This window comes from Chinchilla lanigera, unplaced genomic scaffold (genome assembly GCF_000276665.1).
Source record: "Chinchilla lanigera isolate Chin_1 unplaced genomic scaffold, ChiLan1.0 scaffold00012, whole genome shotgun sequence".
NCBI lineage: Eukaryota > Metazoa > Chordata > Mammalia > Rodentia > Chinchillidae > Chinchilla > Chinchilla lanigera.
In genome coordinates this window covers 30,738,031-30,755,010 of record NW_004955413.1, presented here as the reverse complement: position 1 = coordinate 30,755,010, position 16,980 = coordinate 30,738,031, and the positions used below count along the sequence as shown (strand labels likewise).

At 55.5% G+C, this 16,980-nt stretch overlaps 1 protein-coding gene across 2 annotated transcripts in view; it reads right to left on the bottom strand.

Moving 5' to 3' along the window:
* Tbc1d22a (TBC1 domain family, member 22A) overlaps positions 1-16,980 on the bottom strand; it is a 315,353-nt gene that overhangs the window by 270,774 nt on the left and 27,599 nt on the right. The window lies entirely within an intron of this gene.

Here is a 16,980-nt window from a genome sequence, read left to right as displayed (position 1 = left end):
GGGACAGAGTCTCCCCGCAAAGCCACCTTAGTGCTCTAGTGCCCCTGGCCTCACATGGCAAGACAGGAGCCTGGCGGGGGCCAACTACACTCTGTATGGCTCTGGGAGAGAAGCAGGGCTCCCAGGACCCCCGCCACGGCAACGGTGTTCTAAGGAGCAGGCCCCAGAAGAACAAGATTCTTGGGAAAGTCAGCAGGGGTAGTGCAGAGGAAATTTTTTTTGAACATGAATGTGCAACAGTCAGTTTTAAGCTATTCCATAGTTATTAAGTATACTATAATAGCATAACCCCTGGGACCCCAAAATTGCAATAAGGGCAGCTGCACACATGCAGGCCTTGTCTTAACGCCCAATTTCTGTAGCACATAAAATGTGGGGACCCAGAAGTCAGTGCAAGGGAAAGGGGGTGAAGGGCAAGAGTCACCAAGCCACTCCCGCGCCCACCTCACCCCAAGCCCTGTGTTCCTGTCCCTGGCTCCTCCCTGCCCTCTCGGCTTCCTGGCTGCCATGGGTGAGCACTTCTTCCTTCACCACGTTCCTCTGCCTTCCATTTCCGCCTGGAGCCAGCGGATACCCTGAAAACTCTAAAAGCTGTGAGCCCAGAAGAACCACCCCTCCTCTAAGCTGTGGATGGGGCACTGCATCCCCACTCAGAAAAGTGACTGAGGCAGGGGCCTTCCCTGGAGCTAATACCGCTGAGCCCCAGGGTCTCCCTCCATGAATCGAGGGCGGAGCTCACCCGCCCTCCAGGGCCGGGCCAGGCCCCCCTGACCAGTTCCCCTTCCTCTTCAGCTCAGGTCCAGCTAAAAGTAGCCCAGGACCACCCAGGACACACAGAAATGAGGCACACCCCCACCACCACCCACAACTGGCTAGCTCACTCGTGCATCCTCCAGGCCAGTGCAGCTCTCCCACCCCACTGCTGTCCACACAGCCCTCATGAGGACCTGGTGCCGCTGGGTCACCTGCCGTGGGGCCGCTTGTCCTGCAGGTCAGGTCCCTATCTTACTGAAAACCATGACTCTGCTAAGGGAGGGGTAGTGAATGTCTTAACCCGCAATGTTTAACTACAATAAAGGAAAACCAAACAACCCAAGGCAGAATTCACCAAATAATTATACAGAGAGCAGGCGCAACCAGGGTTGTGGCCAGCCCCAGTCCCTCCCAAAACACCTCCCTACCACAGCAGAGGGGCCACAGAAGGTTTCCCGGGACGGGACAGCAGAGAGGACAGCGCCAAGGACAAGGAGGAAGGCAGGGGCGGCGGCAGAGGAGAGCAGAGAAATAGAACTGCATGATGCAGGGGCAGGAAGAGAGGCTCTGCGCTCCGAGGGTACAAGACAGAGTGAAGGGGGGAGCAGCCAGAAATGCAGCCAGAGGGGTGGGGCTGGGACCCAACCTGCCTGTGGGTAGAGTGGAAGAAAGCCAAACTGCTTCCTGCACCCAGGGCGGCACACACACACACACACACACACACACGCGTGCGCACGCACACACAAGCCTCTGTGCACCCAGGAGCACACACACCCCTCCCCTCACGCACCCCATCAGCCAGTTTCCCAGTACAGCACCCCTTTCCTCCAATTGCCGCCTCAGGCAAGCCCCACCCACCAGAGCTCAGCCAGTCCCTCGCTGCCCTGTCCACCTCCGGCTGGAACGGGCTGTCTGCACAGTCACTGCTCAACACGGGAGCTCCCCCAGGGCGGGACCATGACCTACACATGCACATTCGCATCCCTGGCACCCCGCACCAGGCAGATGCTTAAGAAATGTCTTCCAAATAAATGAATGGGGAAGTGAATGACCAAATGGCTGAATTAACTGGCAAAAAAGTGAATTAATTAATTAGAGTAAGAAATGGCTGCAATCTTGTTAAAACTGCCCACCAACCTTTGAGGAATCCAAGTCTCACACAGAAAGCCGTGGCAGACCACACGTGGGGGAAGCAGGCCACAGACTCGCAGGAGATGCAGTGAGGGCTCAAGTAAGTGGCTGTGTGCCCACGGCAGGCATTCCAACCATTCGACAGGGGGAAACAGAAGGGCAAAGAGGAACTGAGGCCACTGCTGCGGTCCTCTCCAAGCCACAGGGCTGGGCAGGACAGCACAAGCACACAAGTGGCCCACTGCACGCCTCCATTTAATACCACGTCCTCACCCGGGGAGCCACAGGGAAATACAGACGGCCTCTCAGGAGTCAAGCTGCAGGGGGCACCCCAAGTGAGGACTGCAGCACGCAGAGGACCCAAAGCTGGACACAACCGAAATGCCCAGATTCACAGCAGAATGGCTTCCGAAACGGTTCCTCTAGCAGTAAACACAAGATGACTATATTTTAAAACGTACTGCAAAACCACTGACAGTGATGTTTTCCAAGAAAATTAGTGCCATGGGAAAGGACACGATTTATAAGTAAAAATGGACAGATACACAGGGAGACAGGCTGCTTGAGCTCAAGCCCACGTACCAAGGGAAACACAAGCAAGGCTCCCCCCTAAGGAGACAAGAGAGCTTGCTCAGTCTGCCAGCAACCGAGTAGGGGTTCTCAGGGGTTTCCATCTTCCTCCCAGCCCCCATCTGGCAGCGGAGAGCCGAAAAGACGCCTGACCGAGAGGCTTGGACACACTGAGCTCATAGCCCTGGTGTGACGCCCCCTTGTGCCACCTTGCCCGCGGCTGAGCCTTCTGATCCTCAGTATCACATCCATCAGACAAGGGTAGTAACAGTGTCCAGCTCACAGGGGGTGTGTGGAGAAGAGAGAGAGAAGATGCACATGAGCTGACAGCACACCCCGCACACAGTAAGTGAGAACAACTATCAGATGCTTTTTTTTCCTTGTGGTGGTTGGAATTGAACCCAGGGCCTTGCTGATGTTAGCAAGCAGTTTAACACTGACCTACATCTGCAACCTTTATATAAATTTTATTTTGACATACTGTCACATTGAGTTGCCCTGGCTTCCCTCGAACTTGTGATACTCCCGCCTCAGCCTCCTGCGCAGCTGTGCACCACTGCGCCCAACTAGATGCTTTTGTATTATCTCAGTATTTGTTCAATTTTAAGTCTTAAATGTTTGTAATTTTAAATGAAGAATAGCAAATTGCAAATAGCACAGCAGCACATGCCTATGTTCCCAGAACTCAGGAGGCTAAAGCAGGAGGCTTGTTTGAGCCCTTGAGTTCAAGACCAGCCTGGATAACATAGCAAAACCCTAATCTAAAATTAATATTTTAAAAAGCAGAGCAAAGATGAACAAATTGAAATCTTCCACAGGATACGGCTATGCTCGTCCTGCACCAGCACTTGCAGAAGGGAACAGAGTATCCCCAACTACACAGCGTGGCTCCCTCAGAAGCGCAGGGCCCCAGGCCCACGACCTTTCCTGTCTCCCAAGGCAGACACCCATGCCAGGATGCCCCAATGCTCCCTGTGCCCTCCAAGCTCGCTCCTGCTCTGTGAGGCGCCCTCTACGGCACCCACCCCACACCCGTCAAGATCAAGGCCGAGTGGGTGGGGGCTCAGTCGGCTCGAGGTGGACGGTCACCCCCTGCCACAGGGACAGCTTAAGCAGGTCCAGGGGCCATCCCTGCACCGGACCCACCCCGGCCAAGACTCCATGGAATGCCTCCCATCCTCCTATGCTTCCAGAACCGCACAGCTGTGCATGGGTGCTGTGAGCCCTCCTTCCAATGCAGCTGCACTGCCGGCCGTGTCCCCCATCTCAGCAGCTCTGCTCCGCACCGGCGCCCAGCCTAACGCTGCAACCAGTGAAGTACCGAGAGGGAGCATCGCCCTGGACGGAAGCATTTTCCTTCCACGCCAAGGAACGAGAGCAGTCAAGAGAGGTTAAAATGAAAACGGGATTGCTCTGCCTCCCAAAAAATCAGCCATGTTGGCCAAACTAAATGAAACTCAGAATCTCACTGAAAAGAACTACGAAAGAAAGGCTGCGCACGAAAGATCGAAAATGACATTGCGAAATAGGTGTCCTTCTTGAATATGTGGCTGATGTAACGGAGACGGAGTTCGCAAGTTCACAAGGCTCACACCTAGCAAAGTCTAAATGACACCTGATAGAACTGGCACACACAGGGAAATTCGTGTCTTACTAACACAATGGACACTTTATGGAGGAAATAACATGAATAAATGGAGGAAAGAGAGTGCTTCGGTGCCATATTTAATAGTCCAATCTAGGTCATTACAGAAAAGGGACAAGCGGGCGAAGCCAGTGCTCTGCGCTCAGAAAGGCCGTGGGGGCGCCGGGGAGATGAATGGTGGCCCGATGGGCAGGGGCAGCCAATGAATCAGCCAGCAGGCAGCCCGGACACAAAGGAGCCCATCTATAATGGGGAAGAGCACACACAGCCGCGAGATAAACTGCAAACTGCTAAGGGCCCAGAGAAGTGGGGACCAGCTGGGAAAGGACCGAGGCAAGGACAGACAGGCGCTAAGACTAAATCCTAATAGGGAAATTTGGGCTTACAAGGATTAAGAAAGATGTTCTGGTAAACTGGATGGTAGATGGTAGTTCCTAAATCTGCCAAGCACTGTAATAAGACGTACTTAATGAAGTCATCCCATGGCTTGAGTTACCAGCTGCACCTTTTTATTCAAATACGGTGAGCCTTCTGCCAATTCCCTGGAAACCATTTCTAAATAGCCTCCAAGATGCGCTGGCCACTGTACAGGCAGCAAGCAGGTGGCCCTGAGCACGAGCAGAGGTGGGGGCCCTTGGCCGAGTGGGGAGCGGGCTGAGGAGGCTCCAGGGCCCAGCGTCCCCCAAGCAGCAAGCGATGGGAGCCACGGGGTCTGCATGCTTCAAATGCCAGCCTCCCATTTGGCCGCGTGTGATCCTCATGATTCATGAACAATTCCCATGTCTATTCACTGCCACAAGCTAGCTCCAAACAGCCTCATTAGACGTGAGCCTGCTGTGACCACAGGGTGTGCAGAGAAGAAAGGGCTGGTGCCAGGGAGAGAGCAGGCAGGAGGAGGCGGCGGCCGGGGAGCCACAGCTTCCACCAGACCCCGAAATGGCACAGGGAGTTCCAAGCAGCTACAGTTCAGAGCACAGCTAATTCACTGCAGCTGAATTTCAAAGTGTCACCCACACATTGTCACTTCCAGCCCTGCAGCAGGATTATCACAAAGGAACAGAGGCCTGATTAACCTCCCCAAAGCACACTTCTGATCATCCCACTCCCCTGCCCAAAGCCTCATGGCTCCCAACTACCCGCAGAACAAAGCCCAGTGTCAAAGACTCTCAGACCCTGGCTCCCATCTGCACCAATTCCTCACTTTTACTGACAAGGAAACTGAGGCAAACGGATGCAAGATGGCCTGAGGCTGGCAGAGGCAGGGCTGGCCCAGAACCTCAGCACCTCCTCACCACCTCCAGGCTTTTCTCACAGCACGACAGCCGCTGCAACCCAAACGCGCGGCCCGACACCGCCTGCTAGTAGCTGCCACCACGTCCTCCACAGAGCCGTCACTCGTGCAAGACAGCAGAGGAAGACAAGGTGCCCCAAGCCACCCTGAGCAGTCCAGACCCTCCATGCACCCCTAAGAGCTAAAGGGCACTGCACACACCATGCTCACCAGGGCCGCCATGCTGGGGCTGCCAGCCACTGCCTTCTGCTCCCTCTGTAGTCTCCGGGCCACCCTCCACCCCCGCCTGGGTCTTGGCCCATCCCCACCTACTGGAGTCAAGCGTGGAACACGGTACACCACAAACCGTGCTTTTCAGGAGCATGCACCACGCACTCATGCATGCCACCCTCCAGCCCAGGCAGGACACTGGGCGAGCACCTACTCAGGTGTGGAAGTTGAGCAAGCCGGGTGTGCAGCTCCTCTCTGCTCCATCCACCTGGCCAAAACAAGCTCACTGAGCACATGAGGCTCGCTGCCCACCCACCCACAGGAGCCAGTGGTACGTGGTAGCGACTTCTGCCCCAGACCACAGCTGAGGGACTGGACTTTGACACACAGCCTGGCCTCTACCTGCCGCATTTCCCACCACAAGCCACTGAAGTTGCACACAGGAGAATCATAGTCTGTAACCCAGCCCCCGTCCCTGACTGCGGCTTTGGGATAAAGGCCTCCCTTCCTGCAAAGCTGGCCCTCAGGACCACAGGACCACCAAGGAGCAAGGGGCAGTTCCAGGGGCTCCTGCAGGAGAACACAGCAGTGAGTGAGCAAGCAGCCCAGGGTGCCCATCACCTGGGACACCCACAGGACACAGCAGTCTCACCCAGCAAACACCCTCACACACACTCAGGACAGCAGGGTTCACGGAGGAGGGAAAGTGGACAGGTTTGTCCCCGAGCAGCCCCCCAGCTGCTGTGTTAAAGCCCTGTCCCCAGTGCAGGAATGTTTGCAGCCGGGCTTGTGGGAAGCAGCTACATCATGACGGCACTGACCTCACCAGACGAGTGAGCCATCGATGGGTTCACAACATGATGGGCCCCTGGGTGGAGATGGAAACGCCAGGGTGGTCCCTAGTAGGAGGGAGTGGGTCATGGGGCGAGCCTGGCTTGTCCCCGCTTTTTCTCGTCCCCGCTTTTTCTGGCCACTAGGAGGTGAGCCACTCTCCCCCACTGCACCGTCCCACCGTGATACTTTTGCCTTGAGGGCCAGCTACGCATGGACTAACTCCTCTGAAAACATGAGCCAAAATAACCTTCCCTTTTAAGTCGTCTCCACGGGTATTCTGTTGCAGCACCAGAGAGCTAACGTAAGACGTAAGGAAAATGCATGGTGGCCCCAAAGCGAAGAAGGGCCAGGCCATACAAGAACTGAAGGATGTTACCAAACTGAAGGATGCCAGGAAAGATCTTTTCTTTCAAAGAAATCATTCCATTCCAAAAGGCTGACTGTGGAAAAGACTGTGAGCATGTAGTCACCATAATGCCCCACGCTCACAGTCTGCGTGGCCTTGTCCAGAACAGGCACCCTTGCTTCCGGCATGCCCTGACACAGGGGTGCCGCTGCCTCGGGAGGCCTGGAAGAGCCCTGTTCACACATGGAACACAGCAGCCTAACAAGGTGGCGCTGTGCTACAGATGCCATCTGAAGACCAGTCCAAGGCCACTCTCAACTTTGTTTAGTACCTCAAAGGAGTTACTGGGTGGTGCCTCACATTCACCATAAAGCAAAGTGAACAAGCTATTTCCCAAACCTCCCAGAACACGGCACACTCGACCCCTCTAAGTCCCAAGTCCTGTGCAGGAGATGACCTGCCAGGGTAGGGACCCCACGTCAGAGACATGGCTTTCATCTCCACTCGGCTACTTCTGCCTGAGGCAGTGAAGTCCAGCACCTACCTCGGGCGTTTCCAAGTACTCCCTGGACTAGGAGCATACCAGGCTCACACAGACAGCTGCTATGGAAATGCACCCCCAGCAGGGTCGGCTCTCAGGAAGCTCGGTCACCTCCTCACCAAGGAAGAAGGAACACCCCAGCATGGGAGCGTGTCCTGTTTCCACGGCACAGAATCATGCAGCTCACACTCAGCCTGTGTTGGTGGTGCAAGTTATAAGCATCTCAGCCGCCTCATGGGTCCCACACGGGGGGAAAGGACAAATGTGACATGTCTGTGCCACATCCTGCAGGTGGTGTGGACCCAGAACTGAGGAGTGCGCAACCATGGGGCGCCCTGAAGAGCAGGGGCCACTGGAGGGCAGCAGGAAGGGCTCTCTCGCCACTGGACTGCAAGAATAAGTCCCCAGTTACATAATTACTCTTACAAAAAACACTCCTCTGATGGCCGACCCTGTGCCAGGGCCTCTGCACTGAGGTCACACCAGACTGCAGCTTACTGTGCGTTATGTGAGTTCCACCTCGACTTTTCTAAAGGGATGTTTCACCTGGGCACCTGGAGATCTGTACGCCGCTCTTGGACTCGCGGGAAAATCCAGGATGGCCAGGTATGCTGAGTGCCTCCTGTCCTCAGGCGCTCTTGGATTAGGTGTGCATTTCTCAAGTGAGAGAAAGAGCACAGCGTGCTAACAGGTTCCATTTGTAGCTTTAAAAGGATGGGGAGGACTGGGGATAGACTGCACACACCCACGCTTATTTACCTGAGTATGGGCAGAACGCTTCTGAAAGGATCCGAGAAATAGCACGGCCGCTGCTAGAACATGGAGGCGAAGAGACCCGTCTCCACATAAACCCTGAGGGAGGATGTCAGTCCTTTACATTCTGTGTTACAATGCAGCTTTTTCGACTGAAAAATTAATAAATAAAAATAAACACTGCCAGTGCCCAGACCTGCGAGAGCCTTGAGAATTCCTCGCTCCCGCCTGCCTCGCTCATCCCCGCCCGGGACATCAGTGAATGACAACACCCTTCTGGAGTTCCCGCTCCGTATTTTGAATACTGCTAAGCATGTCTGGGTCTGGATTAAGCACATAAATTAAATGTTGATTTAGACAGATATATAATTTTAATAACAATTTTAAGAAAAAGATCATTTTCAGAACATTATACAGCCATTACAGATGGTGGTTAGGAAGACGGTAGCAACGTGGGAAAGGCTGACACAGTATCTACTGGGAGGAAAGGAGAACAAGACACACCATTACTCCCATCTCCTCTGGAAAAATCAGGCTGGAGGGGACGCAAGGAGAAGGCAGTAAGGACTACAGCTGTGCAGGCTGCCTGCGTGCGGCACCACGCCTGCCGCCCGTCACTCCTCCAGAGCAATATGCCACTAGTACCACCACCCACCTGACAGGTGACAAAACTCAGCACAAAGCAAGTTTTAAACAACGGGAATACTGCCCTGGTCCCTTTGCTGATAATGCGCAAAGCGTGACCAGGACCTGAGCAGGCCCCACCCCAAAGCGCACACTGTTTCCCACACTGCCCTGTCCCCCAAGATGCCAAGAACGAGGGTGCCAGGGTGACTGGAAGTGACGACCTCCTGCTTTCCTTCATTGTGTTCTTTTTACTTCCAGAAGCTAAAGCAATTACATGGTTATCTCTTGTAGTAAAGGGCAGGTTTAAAAAGACATTCTAACTGCTGCGGGCTGAACCATGTTCCTCAAAACCCAAAGGAGCCCTAACCCTGAGTGTGACTGTAGTATCTGGAGATAAGACCCATGAAGTAATTGAGGTTAAATGAGGTCATGATGGTGGGTCCCCCACCTGACAGAATTAGTGCCCTAGAGACATCACAAAGTTCTGCGTGCGTGTGTGTGTGTGTGTGTGTGTGTGTGTGTGTCCGCCTCACATGCATAAGAAAGACCATGTGGGGGGCACATGGAGGAAGTGATACCCACTAACCGGAAGGAGAGCCCCCACCAGCTCCTGGGCCTTGGACTTCCAGCCTCAGAAACTAAACACCCGGTCTGTGACACTCTGCCACAGTGGCCCAAGCAGACTAGTACGCCAGCCCATTTTTAGACTGTTTTACCCTAAGAAAAATTACACTCTGTTTCTAAGTATTTGAGGCACACTTGAACTCCTTCCTTTCATGACAAATTTGAATGCAGCCCAGGACTTCACCGGGAAGCTCCGGACTCCGCAGTAACATCTCAAGCACGGCTGAGAGCCAGCACCAAAGCCTCACCTGGGCCCAGCACACCTCACACAATAAACTTGACAGAGGCGCAGGCTTCCCCTTCCTACACGAAACCCGGTTTCACCTTCTTTTGCTCATTAACTGCTTTGAAATTGAACTCCCTACATTACGTCCAGTGGCCACAGCAAAGGGATTCATTCTCAGCCTTCACCCCTTGCTGTTTTCTTATTTTGCTCATCTCTGACCTAACCCTGTGGCCAATTTCTAAAACTGAAGTTTTCATGTCCTAGTAACGTAAGCAAAGCAGCGGCAGCACAAGGAACCTGGACTAAGCCAAAGCGGGCTGCTACTTGTTGGCTTCTAACCTTCAGCAGCTCCCCGCAGCTGCTGGGAGCCTTGGTTTCCTCACCTGAAAAATGAGGGTCATGGGGCTCCTGCCACCCTCCTCACTGTGTGGGGCCCTGCCAAACAAACGAGGTGGTCGCAGGAAGGTCTGGTAAACGCCCCGAGTCGGCACACCTGCAGAAGGCAGGAAGGCACAGCGCTGCGGCTGGGCGGGGCCCGGCTGTCACTGAGCAGATTATTTCATCATGCATGCACACGCATGCACACCTGAAGATACGCTCTTCCTGCTCATATTCTCGAACACAAAGCCCGGAGCACCTCAGAGGGTGCTCCCTGTCAGACGGCACTGGGCCTCGGAGGACGGCAGCTGGAACGTGACGCCCATCTGCACCTGAGGGATGACCTCTCCGCAGGGCCACAGAGGGTCCGCGGCCCCCAGCAAGCCCTGTGGGAAAGGCAGTCAGGTGAACGCCAGCGTCAGTGCCACTCCCTCACCGGCTCCTGAAAGGGAAATGCTGAGCAGAACACAGGCCACGCTGGTCACTGTCCTGGGGAAGCAGACTGCCACTCCCTCCTGCAGCACGGTGCCAGGGGCCGGGCGCTGTCCTTCACACCCTCCTTCCATGGGGCGGGGCCAGCCGGGCCTGGCTCAGCCTTCAGGCAGCCGCCTGACTGCTGCAGCCCCGCAGCTCACAGGTCCGCCTGCCGAGATGCAGCCCCCACCGTCAGGCAGCTCAGAGTAGGAGCTGGGCTTCGAGGTTAAGCGGGCACCCAGGGCTGGGCCCCACTACCACGCATGGCGCTGGGTCCTTCCTCCTGGCAGGGACTGGTACAGGGCTCCTCCAGGTCCTGAGGGTCAGCAAAATCCAAAAGCAGCTCGGCAGCCACCTCCTCCTCCATCTCTTGCTTCTCATCTTTAACACAACTGACTCCCCTCCCTCCTGTGAGGCCTCGGAGCCCCGGAGCCAGCAGCACGAGAAGGCCCTGCGACAAGGAACCTACCTGGCCCCGGTTCCAGGTGCTCCCTGAGGAAGAGAGTGACCTAACGGCTGTGGGAACAAAGCCCCACGCCCAGCAGGGCTCCGGCTCCTGAACAGACAGCGACTGAAGCAAGGGGCACGGGGACAAGAGCGGCAGCGGGCACAGGCGGCACGGCGCCGCAGGGCCTGGCTGGGTCCTTCTCACTGCCCTCTTCCCCAGCCATCCATCAGCACCTTGTTCCCCAGCCCTCGGGAGAGGAGAGTCACTTCCCGCTCAAGGTGGCGGCAGTGCGAACACACTCATCAAGGCTCGGCCAGGAGGGACGGCCAGGCGGAAGGACAAGGAACGCGGGCCGTCCTCTGGCAAGCAGAGGGTACGGGGCCACCACACGGGCCACCAAAAAGCCGCTCAATGGCGGGGCAGGGACAGGCACATTCAGGGCACTGCCACAGTGGCAGCTGAATAGGCCAACACACTGCCGTGGCTTCCATGCACTGACGTCCCAGCAGGGTGAACCACTCTTCATCAGTAAATAGACTGACAGTGCTACCAGACTGCTGGGGGCTGAACGAAATACTGGAAGCCCTCCGAGCAGGACTTGCCACAAAGTGAGCACAACACAAGTCAGTACCACAGTCGTCACCACAGCCATGATCACCACCCCCACCACCAGCCTCATTCAATCAACATCATTCTCATTACCATCACCAACAACACTACCATCAGCACCACCACCATCACCTCCACCACCATCACCATCACCTCCACCATCACCACCGTCACCTCCACCATCACCACCATTATCACCATCACCATCACCACCACCATCACCACCACCATTACCATCACCACCACCCATCACCATTACCATCACCACCACCATCATCACACCACCATTATCATCACCATCACCACCATCACCACCGTCACCACCATCACCACCACCACCACCTCCACCACCATTACCATCACCACCACCATCATCACACCACCATTATCATCACCATCACCACCATCACCACCATCATTACCATCACCACCACCATCACCATCACCACCACCATCACGACCACCATTACCATCACCACCATCATCATCATCACCATTACCATCACAACAGCCATTATCATCCCCTTATAGCTAAGAGTGGTGATATGATTTAGCTCTGATGAAAAAACCTGCTTTACCTGATAAAAGGACACAGTCCAAGGTGACCACTCTTTTTGACACTACAAAATAATCACTGCCACCTTGTGGACATGAATGAGAGGCCACGGGACTTGGGAGCTAAAATTCTTGATGACATCACTGAGCCTGCGAGCCAGTGCCAATGCCTCCAGACACCTCACAGAGAAAACTAAATCCCTACTTGTTTAAAGCCTCTGCGTCTGGTTTTCTGTCATCTGCAGCACAAACATGGCCCAGCACCTCTTGACACACAGGCACTGGCTCACCTGGCGACCCAGCGATACTGGTGATGGCAGAAGAACACGGACCTTGAGAGAAGAAAGCTGCGGGCCACCGGCCGTCCTGAGAGGACACTGGAACACGGGACAGGGATGCGCTGCCGTAGCCCACAGGAAGCTCAGAGCCCGCAGGGAGGACAAATGGACACTCAAACAGTCCTGGGGCAAAAATCGCAGGAGCTGAAGGGACCTCGGGCAATGAATTCAGGACATTCTTACACAGTTTTCCTACGTTTCTCCCCTTCCCTGTCAAAAACAGAAAATACACACCACGATCTCATAATTGCTCAGGTAATTACATAATATCCTAATGTTCAAAAGAAATTTTAAAAGAAAAAGGCAAACATGTAAAGACTGATTTTTTTAAAGACTGATTTTTAAGACTGCTTTAAAATTGTGTAGGGAACTTACCAACTTTTTTCGCAGTTGCCTTTAAGATTACACACTAAAACTCATCATTCAGCAGAACCCAGCGCTGAGAGGGACTTGAAAGGTTTCCCATCACGCTGAAGACAGACTCTGCTCTAGACAGAAATGCAGTGCCCAACTCTTCACCAAATCATATCCAACTTGGTTACTGTGAGCTCAGTGCTACTACGCTCGGCTCAGGTACCGCAGCTAGCAGTGAGATGTCGTCCAAAAGGGACTGGCGACGGAGGAGGAGCCAGGAGCCAGCGCGTTCACTGCGGCCCTCACTGCCTGCCAGGCCCTGCCGGAGCGGACTGGGGATAAAATAACCACGGAGGGCAGCGTCTCTGCCTCCTCGGGAGTCTGAAGGCTCAGGAAGAACTCATCAAGAGCTCGGAAGTAAGAGGCAAACTGGAAGCACACAGTGTAATAGCGAACACGTGGATAAACAGTGGAGATTCTGCTTTTTGCTTTCATTGTCTTTTCCATTTCTCTACTAATGTTCCTGTTAGGGATCACGCAGAACCCCCGAGGCGAGGAAACGGCCCAGAGAAAAGCAACAGGCGCGACTGCTCACAGGTGGGAGCGCAGGGTGACCGGCTCCCTGGCGCTGGCGAAGGGGTGGAAGGGAAGACAGGGTTCTTGTACCACCACGGAGCCAGGAGGACAGGGACCCCACTGCTGCCCGTACACTCGTCACCACCTGGCACCCTGCCTACGGAGTTAGGACCAGCAAAAGCAGCCTTTCCCTTGGGGAGCCGCAGGCAGCTGAGCACTCGCTCCTTCCACAGTGACCCTGGGCGCCAGCGAGGACCCAGGTCCAGTCCTCTGCACTCAGCGACCACGGGAAGAACCCGAGGTCCAGCCGCAGCCTTGAGGCCCTGCAGCCTGCTGCGCGATGCGGTGCTGGTGGAGCCCCAGGCTCCCGGCCGGTCTCGTGGACTCATGAGCCTGACTGCACATCTCCCAAAGTTCACGCTGGAAACTCTACCCGCTCGCTGGTGCGGATGGCACGTGGAAGTCACTGAGGTTAGATAAGGGCTTCGAGGGGGGCCCGGGACGGCATCAGCAGCTGTAAAGGAGGGGGAGACCCCAGCCTCCACACTTCCCACCTTGCCATGTAGCGCCCTCCACGGTGTCATGATGCGGCAGGGAACCCTCACCAGGGCTGCACAGATGCCACCCCATGCCCTCCCTCAGCTTTCCGTGAACATGTTGAACATGCCAGGCACACACCTGTGCCCTGCACCAACCAACACAGTGCAACCTGCTGCTGCGCTGCTGCGGCACAGGCTGCAAGGATGGGATCTGGCCACTAGAGGGCAACACTGGGCACCGGAATGCAGGTCTTTGGAGCCATCACCCCAGGACGCCCAGGGCAAGGCTCTGCCTGGACCAGACGCCAAGCTCTCTGACAAGACGCACTTCTCCAGACCTCCAAAGAGATGCCCGCTGTCTACCGTCCCCTGAAATGAGCAAGACCCGGCTGGCAGGAGCCCTGCCCCACTGTAGACTGCAGAGCCCGCCACTGACTTAAGGTGGTGGGGTGGGGCGGGGTGCAGATGACGGGCACAGCGTGTGACAGCAGCCATCCCCCAGGCATGTGGAGAACCTGCTTCCCCGGCTCTGCCTTCACAGGCCATGGCCCCTCGTTGCCTCAGCAGAAGGGCACGCTTCTTGGGTGTGTCTGGCTTCTGTGTCCACCAGCAGTTCCTGTATCCTCGCAGCCCCTGGACTCCAAGCTACGGTGACTCAGCTCTCTCCCAGTCTACCCAGGTTTGTATCCAGCCAGCCCCTGGCCCACCCGGCTGCCCGACAGGAAGCGACCACCCCCTCGGCAGCCAGGCCTCGGCTCCTGTCCCAGTCCAGTGCCTGCTGCCCTGCTCCCGGGCACACAGCGCGGCACCCTGCCCGTGCCATTCTCCCGCCTCCACCTGGACGTCCTCTCCTCTGAAAGCCCCACCAGATGCTTCCTCAGGGACCTGGAGCAGCGCCCGCGCTGGCGGCTCCGGAAGGGAAGATAACACCTCCTGCTCCCCTGTCGGAATGCCCGAGTGGCAGGCACAGGGCGCCCGCCGAGACCCATTGCTGCCTGTGCGGAGCCCAAGAGCACACGCCTGCCCCAGGTCCATGCGAGCTGTTTACTCCTGCCAAGACTGCCTGCCTGGAAGCCGGCCCTCCGAGGGAGTCTTCGCAGGAGTAAACAGCAAGGCGATGCTAGGAGGGGAATGAGCTGCTACGTTCTATTTGCAACTTTCATCCCTGTGCTCGTAACAGAGCAGGAGCTAAACAAAGAAAGCAGCGCCCCACCAAATGATGGTATTTAGCAGGTAGAATCATTTCTGCGGGTGCTTTGCGCGTCGGTGGTCTGCTCCTCCCAGGCTGCAAATATTTGCCACTTAAGTCTTTGCGTAATGTGAAGGCGACGTATTCTACCATCCTCGGAGCTACCTTTAAAAAGGCCTTAGGAAAATAGGCAACTTACCAGCTATGTGTGTTCTTGCTGCTAAACACAAATCCAGTAACTGTGCAACTGTGAAAATTCTGGTTTTAGCTTTTTGGTTTTGGGTTTGATATTGATGCCGAATTCAGCAGAAAGAAAAAACCCATAGTCACAGTAACCTTACAGAAGAATTTGATTTTTACATGCTGATTTTCTGATCTACCCCTACATACACTTTGCCACAAGCCCCAAGAGCTTTATCGGTAAGTGATCTGAATTTCCCCAAGTTAGCCCAGTGACAAAGCTCACAAGAGCGTCCTGGCCGGTGCCCAGCACCCGACGGGACAGGACTGTCCCCACAGGACAGTGCGTTTTCACTGGCTCTCTCCCGCTCACCTGCCTGCAGCTGGAAGCCAGCAAGCACACCCGGCACAGCATCCATAAACTGACCTGTGGTCACTGGCACAACACCGTACAATAATCACTATTATAAAATCAAAGAAGAGCACAGCGGGACAATGTAAATGCAAGTAGTAGTAATAACTGCGCACACGACTCGGGCTGTCGGTCAGAGGCAGCACTCTCCCGAGTGTGCAGGTGTGCCACCTCGGGATGCAGCCCGGAACCTGCGGGCACCACGTCTTTCAGATGAGCAAGGCCCTGAGGCACAGACCGTGAGTTACCTCCTTGCCCTTGGTCTCGCCACAGATGCCCAACTCTGCGAACCAGTCTCTCGGGCACTACAGGTTCTGCCTCCCAGGTTGCCTCAGCGGCACTGGATTCAGCGGAGAGGGCATCGGGTGTTAGGAAAGGCAGGGACTGAGGCCAGTGCGAAGCCGTGACACCACGCCCCTCTAACCTGCCTTTCTCCTCTCCAGGTAGTACTGAGAGTCACAGCGCCATCCTGTACTCCTCCCCCTCTGCCCAGCCAACCAAGGGTTCTCCACCAACGGGGTCAGCTTCAGAGCTGAAGGCAAGTCCCCAGGGTTTCTGTAACAAGGACAATGCGGAGCAACCTACGCGTCCACCAGTATGGCGTGGGTGAAATCAATTCTAGGGCATCCACAGAACAGCACAGAATTCCCTAAGGAGCCGTCACGGGGAAATACACAGTTAAACTCAAGAAAGGAGGTGCAGATCAACGCTGCCGCTCATGAGCAGAAAGAGATCTACTGTCTGCACGAACCCAAAGCCTCTCCTCAGAGGACTTCCTCACGGCCTGCGGAAACAGAGCAGCCTGTGAGCGGAAAGAGCCGGCACCCAGCCTGGCAAGTGAGCAGAGTCAGTACGAGCGCGTCAGGACAAATGGACATCGCACACCAAGATCCCGAAGATCCCACGCCCCTCACACACACTCCTGCCAAAGGCGATTAACGCAGACCGCACCCCAAGGAGACATCAGACAAACAGGAACTGACCACTGCCGGGGCTCCTCACACGTCAAGATCAGAGACGAAGCAGCCAACACCGCGGCTCCAGGTTAACCGAGACAGAGAGACCACGGCTGAGCGGAATGCACAAGCCCGCTCAGAAGAACGAGATGGAAAGAACGCTCCTGGGAACACGGGCAAAGTGTGACCGTGGATAACAACACAACAGTACCGTTGGAATAGTATTGTGTCAGTGTTAAATTTATTTCAACAACAGTACTGTAACCATCTGAGAGAGTGCCTTCACTCTCAGCAAACAGGGGGAAGTGTTTTGGACCAAAGGGCCGGGAGATTCCAACGGACTCTCAAGTGCTTCGGCGACAACGCACAAACACACAGCGGTGGAGACAGCACGGCAGGGACGGTTCCCGCGCGGATGGGA